The sequence below is a fragment of the Bos grunniens genome, chromosome 29 (assembly GCF_055505025.1).
Source record: "Bos grunniens cultivar Pamir isolate PY7600 chromosome 29, Bosgru_T2T1.0, whole genome shotgun sequence".
In the NCBI taxonomy this organism is placed as follows: Eukaryota; Metazoa; Chordata; class Mammalia; order Artiodactyla; family Bovidae; genus Bos; species Bos grunniens.
This window is the reverse complement of record NC_141193.1, coordinates 179672-193769: the sequence shown is the minus strand read 5'-3', so window position 1 is coordinate 193769 and position 14098 is coordinate 179672. Positions and strand designations below refer to the sequence as shown.

At 47.6% G+C, this 14098-nt stretch overlaps 1 long non-coding RNA gene and 1 pseudogene across 1 annotated transcript; one reads left to right on the top strand and one right to left on the bottom strand.

The window, feature by feature from the left end:
• Window positions 1–3322: 3322 nt before the first annotated feature.
• LOC147341616 (protein-tyrosine sulfotransferase 2 pseudogene) lies at window positions 3323–4407 on the bottom strand (annotated as a pseudogene).
• An 8695-nt stretch (window positions 4408–13102) lies between these two features.
• Window positions 13103–13599, top strand: LOC147341615 (uncharacterized). The gene is made up of 2 exons (XR_015157437.1): window positions 13103–13195; window positions 13314–13599. It is a non-coding gene; the product is annotated as an uncharacterized LOC147341615 (long non-coding RNA).
• Window positions 13600–14098: the final 499 nt, after the last annotated feature.

The window sequence follows — 14098 nt, the reverse complement described above, 5'->3', positions numbered from 1 at the left end:
GGCCTGTCTCACTGCATCCATTAGTTTTGTATGAACTGTGAGGCAAGGGTCCAGCTTCTTCCCTCTCCATGTGGATACCCGCACCTGCACCAGCTGTGAACAGTCCTGGCAGCCTGGTTGCCTCCCTTGACTGTCTACGTATGAGTTTATCATGGACTCGAGTTTCGGTCCCACAGCCCACGTGTGTGTCTTACGCCAGGAGCACAGCGCCTCGACAACTGCAGCTTTGTAGTGAATTTTGAATCAGGAAGCAAGCATGAGCCCCTAACTCTGTTATTCTTTTTCAAGATTGTTTTGGCCTGACAATTCCATGTGGATTTTAGGATCAGCCTATCCATTTCTGGAAAAAATAAAATAAAAACTGTGGGAATTTTGATACTGATTGTGTTGAAACTGAAGGTCATTTGTGGAGTGTTGCCTAAGAGCTCAGGTCTGTGAGCATAGGTGTCTTTTAGTTTATTTAGGCTTTTCTAATTCCTTTCAGCGGTGATCTGTAGTTTTCGGCATACAAGTCAAACACCTACTTGGGTAAATATTTACCAAGTATTTCAAAAACACTATTACAAATGGAATTGTTTTCTTAATTATAATCATTAGGTTAATCATTGCTAGTGATTTTTGGACGTTGATTTTGTCACCTGCAACTTTGCTAATCTCTTTAATAGACTTTTGTGCTTCTCACAGGATTTTCTACACACAGTCGTGTCATCTGCGTGTGGAGATGTTCCCAAGGCGCTTCACTTCTGAGCTGCGTGTCCCCTCCCTTTGCATTTTCTGTCTCACTGCCTTTCTCAGAGCCCTCAGAATGATGCCGGATTTAAGCAACAGCTTCATCTTGTTTCTGATCTCAGCGGAACCTTTCAGTCTTTTTTATTATTAGTATTTTTAACTGGAGGACAATTGCTTTACCACGTTACGTTGGGTTCTGCTGTACAGCTGCAGGAATCAGCTACGAGTACGCGCGTGTCTCCTCCCTCCTGAACCTCCCCCACCCCCATCCCCCTGCTCCAGGTCATCTCAGAGCCCAGGCTGAGCTCCCTGTGTCGCGCAGATTTCTCACTAGCTACCTGATAGCTTGTGGTGAATGGTGTCGGATTCTTGATCTCCAAAGAAGATTTAGCTTCGGGACCAAGGGCCAGGCTTCATAACTCAAGAGCTTTTGTGTATCAGAGTTTTATTAAAGTATGAAAGTGAAAGAAACTGAAGTCGCTCAGTCGTGTCCAACTCTTTGCAACCCCATGGACTGTAGCCTACAAGGCTCCTCTGTCCATGGAATTTTCCAGGCCAGAACACTGGAGTGGGTTGCCATTTGCTTCTCCAGGGGATCTTCCTGACCTAGGGATCAAACCCAGGTTTCCTGCATTGCTGGCAGACGCTTTACCATCTGAGCCACCAGGGAAGCCCTGAAAAGGGACAGAGAACCCTTCGGACATAGAATCAGAAGCGGGCGGAGAGTGCCCCCCTGCAAGTCTTACCAAGGCCTTGTATACTCTTATCAGACCCACTCTCACAACATGCATCTTAAATTAACAAGGTTAGAACTAACAATAGAAAGCTCTTACCAGACCCACTCCCACAGTATACAAGTTTCAAGATAACAAGATTAGTCAGAAGGTTCAGTTCAGTTCAGTTCATTTGCTCAGTCGTGTCCAACTCTTTGTGACCCCATGGACTGCAGCACACCAGGCTGTCCATCACCAACTCCCAGAGTTCACTCAAACTCATGTCTGTTGAGTCCGTGATGCCAGCTAACAATCTCATCCTCTGTCGTCCCCTTCTCCTCCTGCCTTCAATCTTTCCCAGCATCAGGGTCATTTCCAATGAGTCAGCTCTTTGCGTTAGGTGGCCAAAGTATTGGAGTTTCAGCTTCAGCATCACTCCTTCCAATGAACACCTGGGACTGATCTCCTTTAGGATGGACTGTTTGGATCTCCTTGCAGTCCAAGGGACTCTCAAGAGTCTTCTCCAACACCACAGTTCAAAAGCATCAATTCTTCACCGATCAGCTTTCTTTATAGTCCAATTCTCAAATCCATACATGATTACTGGAAAAACCATAGTCTTAACTAGACGGACCTTTGTTGGCAAAGTAATGTCTCTGCTTTTTAATACGCTGTCTAGGTTGGTCATAACTTTCCTTCCAAGGAGTAAGCGTCTTTTAATTTCATGGCTGCAGTCACCATCTGCAGTGATTTTGGAGCCTCCCCAAAATGAAATCTGTCACTTCTTCCAATTTTCCCCCTTCTATTTACTTGAGGTGTTGGAATTGGGTGCCATGATCTTAGCTTTTTATTGTTGAGTTTTAAGCCAGCTTTTTCACTCTCCTCTTTCACGGTCATCCAGAGGCTCCTCAGCTCCTCTTCACTTTCTGCCTCTAGAGTTGTATCACCTGCATATCTGAGGTTGTTGATATTTCTCCTGGCAATCTCGATTCCAGCTTGTGATTAATGCAGTCTGGCATTTTGCGTGATGTGCTCTGGACGTGATTTAATAAGCAGGGTGGCAGTACGCAGCCTTGGTGTGCGCCTTTCCCACTTTTGCGCGGGTCTGCTGTTTCACGTCCAGGTCTGGCCGTCGGTCCCTTTTGTTGTTGGCGTCGCTTTTACTTCTGTTACTCTAGGAGGCGGCTCAAGGAAGCCTGCCGCCGTTCCTATCGGAGAGTCCTGTCTATGCTTTCTTCTACGAGGTTTATAGCTTCTGGCCTTGCCGCGGTTCCTATCGGAGAGTCCTGTCTATGCTTTCTTCTACGAGGTTTATAGCTTCTGGCCTTACACTTAGGTCTTTAATCCATTTTGAGTTTATTTTCGTGTATGGTGCTGGGAACTGTTTTTTTTCCCCCATTCGGTTTATTCAAATTATATATATAGTTCTTCTGTGAAACTGAGTCAACCAAAGAGAAAAGGAGAATCAAAGAAGACCTCATATGTTAAATTCTTAAGTAGATTCTTTGAATTAAAAAATAAGAGTCTACAGGAGAGGCACAGGTGGTGGGCCTTGTCCCTGCAGGCAAAGCCACCAAGGCAGTCCTGCAAATCCACTTCTTAAAACAAGTTTTCAAGGGGAAAAATGCAAAATACCAAAGTTTCAAAAACCAGACTACTTCCACACTTTTGGTTCTCTACCCCAGACGGTCCTAAGGTAGAGTGTGAAGAGGTAAGTTTTCAATAATTCAGCTTTTGCAAACATATGCATATACCTTCCTCATGAGGAGTCCTGTTTTGGTGATTAATATAACAGCAAATAATATGCTTGGATTAAAGGTCCAGTTTCCACTCTAATGCAGTTTCTCCTGGCAACAAAGCCATTTGCAGAGATCTGGAAATCACGAGCTTCTTAGGTGGGAAGAGGTGCTGTTCTTGTCTACCTGAAAGTAGCCTTTCAGACTGACCAGTGTTTTGTAGTCCCTGTTTCAGGACCTGGTGTGTGTGGTTGATGACTGTGGGGTGGGGCTGGGGTCGTAGTAATTGGGTGGGTTTGCGTAGGGGTCATAGATGAGCTGGGCCAGCATGGGGGCCATCTAGCCCATGTCCCTCAACACATCCCCAGGAATGTGGCCAGTCCACTTGGAGAGAGCTTCCAGGTTCACAGGCTTGAGGACCTGGTATATGGAGCTCAATCTTGGACTTGGGCTGCAGGGCTTGCAGATGAGGTGGTCCTGATATAGGATGCTGTTGCTGCAGAGGATGAGCTTGAGGGAGCGCGAAGGGTACAGAACCAGTTGCTCATAGGACATGGCAGGCACTTGTCCTTGCCTCCTCCATGCTTGGGGCATACATCGCCTCGATGGCCTGCTCCACTTGGTGAGGCAGTCGTGGTAGCTGCTAGGCTTGAAGCCAGCGATGGTGACCTTGTGGGTGACCAGGGAGAACACAGAGGCTGTCCTGCACCACCAGCAGGAACTTGGAGTTGGGGAAGAGGCCAACAGGCTGATGTAGGACTTGAGGGGAAAGGAGTCTTTGTCGCAGAGGATGCAGGCTGGCTCCTGGTGCTAGGTGATCACCTCCAGGATGAAGGCCTGCATGGCGGTGTCCAGCACCTTGCCTGTCATGCCTGCCTCATCCGGCTGTAGCTTCTCTCAGCCTCACTTGGACCAGGCCTGGTGCACAGCCAGCACGTGGGGGATGATGTGGTCTCCTCTCCCCAGTGCATTGGCACGGGCGTCCAGCATGGTGCCACCCTGGGGCACGCCGCCCACAAAGATGAGGGCCGTGGCCTTGCCCCAGCGGAATTCCATGCAGTTCATGCCCACCATCCCCAAGTCCTCCTGCTCCAACTGCACGGCCCGCCAGAGGCCCCACGGACCCCAGCACCACCGGCACTCCGGCACCTGCTGCCCCAGCTGGACTGCCACCACCAGGACCACCGCGAGCCAGCTGCCAGGAGTGCCCTCTGCCATGACAGGCACATGCTGGGCCTGGGGAGGGGCCACCAATCAGCGACAGGTCACTGCAGCCCCACGCACGCAGAGACTTCCCTCTGGGGCCAGTAGGGAGGCCAGGAGGCGTTCTCATCTCATTTTTCGCATGTAGCTGTCCAGGTTTCTCAGCACCATTTATCGAAGAGGCTGTCTTTTCTCCATTGTATATTTTTGCCCCTTTGTCAAGGATAAGGTGCCCACTGGTGTGTGGGTTTATCTCTGAGCTTTCTACCCTGCTTCATTGGTCTATGCTTCTGTTTTTGTGCTGGTACCATACTGTCTTGATTACAGTAACTTTGCAGTATAGTCTGAAGTCAGATTCCTCCAGGAAGGAATTCCTACAGGAAGGAATCACCTGGAGGAAGCCTGATTCCTCTAGTTCTGTTTTGTTTCCCAAGATTGCTTTGGCTGTTTGGGGTCTTTTGTGTTACTAAACAAATTGTAAAATTTTTGTTCTAGTTCTGTGGAAAATGCCATCAGCAATTTGATAAGGATACATTCCTATACACTATACACAACAAAAAATCAGAAAGAGAAATTAAGGGAACAATCCCATTCACCACAGCAACAACAACAACAAAATACCTAGGAATAAACCTACCTAAAGAGACAAAAGACCTGTAGCAGAAAACTGTACGGCACTGATGAAAGAAAGAAAAAACGGCGTAAAGAGGCAGAGAGATACAGCACGTTCCTGGACTGGAAGAACCAATATTGTGAAAATGACCATGTGCTTCCCAAAGCGGTCTACAGGTTCGAGAAGCTTTCAGTCATTCACCTTTATGTATGATGTGAGCTGTACCTTTTCTGTAGATGTCCTTTATCAAGTTAAAGAAGTGCTTTTTCCTTTTGAAACGCTTCTAAAATGAAATGTTGTTGGATTTTTGTCAGAGGCTTTGTCTGCAGTAATTGTGATAATCACATAGTGTTTTTTCTTCATTTATTAGGACCATGTATTAAGTACTTTGACTTTATTAATTGACTTGTATTCTTAAACCATGGTTGCATTTCTGGAATAAATCCCTCTTGGTCATGAAACCCAGCAGGAACCTGCAGGGGCTCTCCCAGGTACAAAGGCCCTTCCACGTGACCTGATTCTTATTTGTAGAAAAAGGCGTTAGTCATAAAAGCCTGGTTCAAGAATTAATCTAAAAGATGTAACTATGTAGTGATAAAAATAATAGCAGTTGGGCCAGAAAAGCAGGTAACAATTTAAACAGTGACTCAGCCATCACCTACCTGTCACAGAATCTTTAGTTCCTCTGGAAGGACACAGATAGCAGTGTCTGTTGCACACTCCTTGGTTGTTTCACAGATACTAACACTAAACTGGAGAAGGGAAGGGCAAACCACATCAGTATCCTTGCCTTGAGAACCCCACGAACAGTACAGAAAGGCAAAAAGATAGGACATTGAAAGATGAACTCCCCAGGTCAGTAGGTGCCCAGTATGCTACTAGAGATCAGGGGAGAAATAACTCCAGAAAGAATGAAGAGATGGAGCCAAAGGAAAAACAACACCCAGTTGTGGATGTGACAGGTGATGGAAGTAAAGTCCGATGCTGTAAAGAGCAATATTGCCTGGAATGTTAGGGCCATGAATCAAGGTGAAAGGTTGTTGTTGAATCACGCGAAGACACCGGGATTCGCTCAGAGCTTTTGTGTAATAAAATTTTATCAAAGTATAAAGGAGATAGAGAAAGCTTCTGACATAGGCATCAGAAGGGGGCAGAAAGAGTACCCCCTTGCTAATGTTAGCAATGAAGTTATATACTCTCCAATGAATCCAAAGAATGTCTGGAGGTTGTAAAGACCTCACCAGACCTATTCCCATTATTTACATTTTAAGATAACAGAATTAGCCAGAAGATTTAATCCAGAGACTGTCTTCAGGCAGGACACATTATTGTTATATAATCCTAAGGAATGTAGAGAAGGAAGAAAGTTTGTTCTTTCTTCCTCCTTGAGAATTCCAGACTCTTCTCTCCTTGGGGACCCTAGACTCCTTATCAACCTGCCTAGGAAACGACTCTCAGAGGGAAATTGGAAGTGGTCAAAAACGATGGAAGACTGAACATAGACATTTTAGGGTTCAGTGAACTGAAACGGACTGGAATGCGTGAATTTAACTCGGCTGACCATTGTATCTGGAGAAGGCAATGGCACCCCACTCCAGTGTTCTTGCCTGGAGAATCCCAGGGACAGGGAAGCCTGGTGGGCTGCTGTCTATGGGGTTGCACAGAGTCGGACACGATTGAAGCAACTTGGCAGCAGCAGACCATTGTAGCTACTGCTGCTGCTAAGTTGCTTCAGTCGTGTCCGACTCTGTGTGACCCCACAGATGGCAGCCCACCAGGCTTCCCTGTCCCTGGGATTCTCCAGGCAAGAACACTGGAGTGGGGTGCCATTGCCTTCTCCAATGCATGAAAGTGAAAAGTGAAAGTGAAGTCACTCAGTCGTGTCCGACTCTTAGCGACCCCATGGACTGCAGCCCACCAGGCTCCTCCGTCCATGGGATTTTCCAGGCAAGAGTACTGGAGTTGGGTGCCATTGCCTTCTACTACTGTGGGCAAGAATCCCTTAGAAGAAAGGGAGTAGCCATCATAGTCAACAAGAGTCCGAAATGCAGTACTTGGATGCAATCTCAAAAATGACAGAATGATCTGTTTGTCTCCAAGGCAAACCATTCAATACCACAGTAATCCAAGTCTATGCCTGGACCAGTAATGCTGAAGAAGCTGAAGTTGAAAAGTTCTATGAAGACCTGTAACACATTCTAGAACTAACACTCAAAAAAGATGTCCATTTCATTATAGGGGACTGGAATGCAAAAGTAGGAGGTTAAGAGATACCTGGAGTAACAGGCAAACTTGGCCTTGGAGTACAAAATGAAGCAAGGCAAAGGCTAACAGAGTTTGTAAGGGAACACACTGGTCACAGCAAACACCCTCTTCCAACAACACAGAGAAGACTCTACACATGGACATCACCAGATGGTCAACACTGAAATCAGACTGATTATATTCTTTGCAGCCAAAGATGGAGAAGCTCTATACAGTCAGCAAAAACAAGACCAGGAGCTGACTATGGCTCAGATCATGAACTCCTTATTGCAAAATTCAGACTTAAATTGAAGAAAGTAGGGAAAACCACCAGACCATTCAAGTATGACCTAAATCAAATCCCTTATGATACAGCGGAAACGACAAATAGAGTCAAGGGATTAGATCTGATAGACAGAGTGCCTAAAGAACTATGGATGGAGGTTCGTGACATTGTACAGGAGGCGGTGATCAAGACCATCCCCAAGAAAAAGAAATGCAAAAAGGCAAAATGGTTGTCTGAGGAGGCCTTACAAATAGCTGAGAAAAGAAGAGAAGTGAAAGGCAAAGGAGAAAAGGAAAGATATGCCCATTTGAATGCAGAGTTCCAGAGAATAGCAAGAAGATAAGAAAGCCTTCCCCAGTGATTAATGCAAAGAAATAGACAAAAACAATAGAATGGGAAAGACTAGAGATCTCTTCAAGAAATTAGAGATACCAAGGGAACATTGAAATGCTATGGGCCTAACAGAAGCAGAAGATATTAAGAAGAGGTGGCAAGAACACACAGAACTATATAGAAAAGATCTTCATGACCCAGATAACCGTGATGGTGTGATTAGTTACTTAGAGCCAGACATCCTGTAGTTCAAAGTCAAGTGGGCCTTAGGAAGCATCACTATGAACAAAGCTAGTGGAGGTGATGGAATTCCAGTTGAGCTATTTCAAATCCTGAAAGATGATGCTCTGAAAGTGCTTCACTCAATATGCCAGCAAATTTGGAAAACTCAGCAGTGGCCACAGGACTGGAACAGGTCAGTTTTCATTCCAATCCCAAAGAAAGGCAATGCCAAAGAATGCTCAAACTACCGCACAATTGCACTCATCTCACACGCTAGTAAAGTCATGCTCAAAATTCTCCAAGCCAGGCTTCAACAGTATGTGAAATGTAAACTTTCAGATGTTCAAGCTGGATTTAGAAAAGGCAGAGGAACCAGAGGTCAAATTGCCACCATCCATTGGATCATCACAAAAGCAGGAGAATTACAGAAAAACATCTACTGCTTTATTAACTATGCCAAAGCCTTTGACTTTGTGGATTACAATAAACTGTGGAAAATTCTTCAAAAGATAGGAATACCAGACCACCTGACCTGCCTCCTGAGAAATCTGTATGCAGGTCAAGAAGCAACAGTTAGAACTGGACATGGAACAGTGGACTGGTTCCAAATTGGGAAAGGAGTACGTCAAGGCTGTACATTGTCACCCTGCTTATTTAACTTACATGCAGAGTACATCATGAGAAATGCCAGGCTGGCTGAAGGACAAGCTGGAATCAAAATTGCCAGGAGAAATATCAATAACCTCACATACGCAGATAACACCACCCTTATGACAGAAAGCAAAGAACTAAAAAGCCTCTTGGTGAAAGTTAGAGTGAAAAAGTTGGCTTAAAGCTCAACATTCAGAAAACTAAGATCATGGCATATGGTCCAATCACTTCATGGCAATAGATGGGGAAACAATGAAAACAGTGAGAGACTTTAGTTTTTAGGGCTCCAAAATCACTGCAGATGGTGACTGCAGCCATGAAATTAAAAGATGCTTGCTCCTTGGAAGAAAAGCTATGTTCAACCAGGACAGCATATTAAGAAGCAAAGACCTTACTTGGCCAACAAAGGTCCATCTTGTCAAAACTATTGTTTTTCCAGTAGTCATGTATGGATGTGAGAGTTGGACCATAAAGCAAGCTGAGTGCTGAAGAACTGATGCTTTTGAACTGTGGTGTTGGGAGAAGACTCTTGAGAGACCCTTGGACTGCAAGGAGATCCAACCAGTCCATCCTAAGGGAAATCAGTCCTGAATATACATTGGAAGGACTGATGCTGAAGCTGAAATTCCAATACTTTGTCCACCTGATGGAAAGAACTGACTCAGTAGAAAAGACCCTGATTCTGGGAAAGATTGAAGGCCGGAGGAGAAGGGGAAAACAGCAGATGAGATGGTTGCATGACATCACTGACTCGATGGACATGAGTTTGAGTAACCTCCGGGAGTTGATAATGGACAGGGAGGCCTGGCGTGCTGCAGTCCATGGGGTCGCAAAGAGTTGGACCTGACTCAGAACTGAACTGAACTGAAAACTGCCACCAGAGGGAAAAAGCTAACTGCATGATGACCAGGCTATAGAAATGACATAAGTTGCTCCATGTGGCACACTTCCAAAACCTGCGCTCAAGAAAACAAGAACAACTCGACCCTGGAGCTGAAGATTCACTTCACTCCAAATAAGATGATGCTCACCAGAGCCTGCACCACAATTTCAGGATGCTGGTCAGAGCTGACTGTGCTGCTCTGCACGTAGCCACCACCTGCAAACCCTCGACGCTTTCCTTTAAAAGCTCTTGCCCTGATCGGCAACTCAGAAGTGGTTTGGGGGACACCAGTCTGCCATCTCCCCAGGTTGCCAGGTTCCTGAATAAAGCATCTTGCTTCTGCAACCAACAAAACTTGTCTGTCTGCCAAACATGGAGTAATGAGCAGCTGACCTTGAGTTTGGCTCCAGCTCCAGCTGGTAACAGTCGTGGTGTATATATAATATTGGATTCAGTTTGCTAGAACTTGACGAGGATTTTAAACCTATACTCATAAGGGATATTGGTCTTTGTTTCTCTTTGTAGTCTCTCTCTCTGACTTTGGTGTCTGGGTGATTCTGGCCTCAGAGAATGAGTTAGGAAGTGCCCCTGCCTCTTCAGACTTTGGCGAGAGTCTGAAATAGATTACAGGTTGCTGTCTGCGAGGCTGCCACAGAGCTTAGACATGAGGGATGGCACCAGGGTAAGTTAAAATGCCACACAGCCCTGTGCTGAAATTACACTATTTTTTCTTGATTAAGCACTCCTCTGATTTCTGCAAGACTTTCTCTACTTTCAGAGGCTGAAAATGTTGATTCTGAAATTTTTTGCAAAATGTTTCCTGCTTTTGTGGAGAGATGGGCTTCGAGAATTCTCCACCCACTGTTTTTCCGTGTGGTTTCCCACAACTGGCACGTGTTCCTGGTGATGGAGAGGCCAGCCCCGGACGTGGGCAGGGACTGGCTGCAGCTCTGGGACATGTGGCCTCATGTCTACTGTATGAGCTTCTCAGTGCCTCTGGTGTTAAAAATTGAGCAGATAAGTTTTGCATGTATCAGTGAAGATAGACACCAGCTAAAAAGTGTAAAGACAATCCCTGGTGGCTCAGAGGGTAAAGAATCTGCTTGCAGTGCAGGAGACCTGGGTTCGATCTCTGGGTCAGGAAGATCCCCTGGAGAAGGGAATGGCTACCTACTCCAGTTCTTGCCTGGGAAATTCCACGGGCAGCGGAGCCTGGAGGGCTACAGGCCACAGGGTCACAAAGAGCTGAACACGACTGAGTTACTTAGCGCACAAAGTGAAGGTAAAGAGCCACAGAACGACAAAAGCAACGACAGATGACAGAGGGCAGCGTGGCGCCAACCATGACTTCACGCGGAGCCCGGACCCAAGTCTAGCTGTCAGTGTGGCCACCGGGCAACGGGTGGCCCCACCCCAGCAGTCACCCCCCTACCTCGAGGCGCGATAGACACGGAATCGGGTGGCGCTGGACTGTCCTTACGTGGGGTCAGCGGCTTCGGGGTAAGAGCCACGCCGTGGGGCTGGCTGGGGGGACTCTGGAATTGGCCCAGCAGGGAGGAAAACCTCCACCAACACCATCGTGGGAGACGACCAGACACTGACCACCATCGTGGGAGACGACCAGACACTGACCGCCTCAGGCCCCGGGGGTGACGACCAGACACTGACCGCCTCAGGCCCCGGGCGTGCAGGGCGGCCTCCCCACCACACTTGCGTTTCGATCCCTAGTCTGCCCAAGACCCAGATGGGTCAAACAGGCAGGTGTCCATTAGGCAGGTAACATGGTTTATAGTTTCTAGGGTACTTTTATTGCCCAAGAAAAACTTACAAAACTAATGAATATTGGAATTCAATAAATATGAACTACACAGCGTACTCTGTAGGTCAAGAATTGAAAGTGCAGGAGAAGCTTGCAGGCATAGAATGCCGCCTGCCACAGCAGTAAACAAGGATTTGTGGACAAGCCCTTGGCCACCACAGCCGCCCTTCTGAGGGGACTCTGGATGGGGAAGCGCGGGACCCTGCCCCAGAGAGCTGAGGTGCAGGCAGAGGAATGATTCCAGTGAGCCCAGACACTTGCATCTTCCCACTCATAGAACAGCACTAAATCATCACTTAAGATGTCTGCTTTTTCTTTAAGTAACAGTAATCTTTTGATGTTCTGACTACTTGGCTTTTGTTGCAAAACTCCTATATGTCCTGGCTCCTCCCTTATCTTCAGAGAGGCTTTCTCCCAGGCTTAAGGCCTCAGTTTCGTCTGCCAAATAAAACATAATTCTCAACATTTAGTTTGTGCCTTTTTTTCCAGTCAGCACCAGCAGAGACAGGTTTACTCAGGAATAGCAGAGGAAATGCAACTCAGGATATGTGAACCATGGTGGGACACACGGAAACCCAGAGAACCTGGACAGAGGGAGAAGGGGGAGATGGGAGGGGCGGGGATGACCAGAGTCCATTGGAGGAGCCGTGGTGCAAAGTAACGAGGTTTCCGGGGGCTGGGCCTCTGAGGTCTCTGGCTGGGCTGTTGGTGGGGTGGGGGTCGGCAGAGAGAAACCTGCTTCCTCCTGCTGGGTGGGAGGGGAGAGGCCTTCCTGTTCGAGGTGCAGAGGGACATGTCTTCCTGTTTGGGGTCACCACTGATGCACTGAGGGCGAGAAAGCTTAGCCTGCAGGCCTGTCCCAACTCCAACTTGGGCTCAGATTCCTTAGTTAATTCCATGCCCCATTCCTTGCTTCAAAGCAATCCAACTCTGGATGGAAAAACAAGATCTGTAAGATAACTGAAGGGCAATCCATGTAAATCGGGCTACTTGTCAGCTTTGGGACACCCATAATTTGAGGTAGCCTTGGTTGATTGATGCTGACGCCTCTCTTCTGACCCGAGGGTCTGCAGAAGCTACAGCTCACGAGCACCCCTCAGTGCCCCTCACAAGGTGACAGTTGGCAGCGGCGTCTGTGCTTGGGCAAAGCCTTTGCTGGCAGCTGGAGGGTAAAGGGCGGTGTGCGCTTGCTGCGTTTACCTTCTGCTTTCTCCTCATGAGGGATCAGAGGCCTCTTGTTGGTCATCGAGCCTCCGTAACACCTTAACCAGAAACTTCCAGGAGGCACACATGGTTCCAGGTTTGCCTGGAGAGTTTTTCCCCTGGCTCAAAGAAAACGTGACGAGAAGCCTGTGCACAGCCCGAGGAGAGCTGGGGGCTTTCACAAGGACATACTGGGTTGGCCGAAAGGTTGGTTCTGGTTTTCTTGTAACATTCTGTAATGATAGTGCCCACTGGAGAGGAGCAAAATTTACTATCCCAAATGTTTCTCTTTGGCATAAGGATTAATTTAGGCTGATTTTAAAAAAAGAAAATGAAACAGAAGATTTGGGAAGCTTTTATTGTTGCCTCCCATAACAGCCTGAAATAATTTGGATAAAGGGTTTGTTGGAGATCAGAGTCCAGTCTGTGTCCCTGCCTGGCCCAGTGAACATTTGCTTCCCAAACATTTGCTTTTCTATTTCCAGGTCAGTTTCCCCCTTCAAGTCATGAAAGCCTACCCCAGCATCTTCCCTTGTCTTTAGTTGAAGATGGTGTTTAAGGTGAGGGTCTTGGCCATTTCGATGGTGATTCAGTTCTCCTGGGTCTCTCCCATGTGTACATGTTGCTAAACTTCTGTGTGATTCTGTCCTAATTGTCTTATGACAACTTAATTCTTAGACCAGCCAAGAGAACCCAGAGGAGAAGGGGGTGCTTCTGCACGCCAACAACAACTCCGGCCGACGAGAGTCCTTGCAGCTCAGCCACAGAAACCGCCAGCACCCTACTCGCCGCGTCTCTCTGATGGACTTTGCTCATAGCGGCCCCTTCAACCGCTTCCTTTTTCTCTACAGAGTAACATCTTCCCCTTTGTTTCCCGAATGTGTTTACAGTTTTTGCTATGACTTTCTTGTCCTGAATTGCAGTTATCTGTTATTCCTGTGTGTAAATGTTTTTGCTGGTAAAATGACTGGCTCTTTTCAAGAAGTCTGAAGAGAGCGGAGGCCTGGCCACAGAGCCAACCCACCCTGTCCCTAAGGAGGGGGCACAGCCCCAAGCCCAGGAACTGTCCTGCCAGCACGCCGGCTCCCTCTGGAGCCACCCCAGGTCCCATGAGAAATGAGGGGGGCAGGCCACACGGGCTGCTGGGTGCTGACCTGCAACCAGGAAGGACCCAAACCCCGCCTGGAGCGGGGACTCAGGACTGGGGGGCCAGTGCCCCTCAGAGGGGAGGCCTGTGCGGCTGGGGGGCTGGCGGTGGGGGCGGGGCTCCTCTGGGCCTGGGGGTGAGGCTGAGTGGGGCCTGGCAGGGGCCCGAGTGGGGACAGTGGGTGCGGCAGCAGGCTTGGGCCTGAGACCCCCAGGCTGGGGAAGGGTCCCCAGACCACATCCCTAAATAGGGAAGGGGGTGTGGCTAACACAGGGCCTGACTTGGGTGTTAAGGGAAGTAGAATTCATAACCCCAA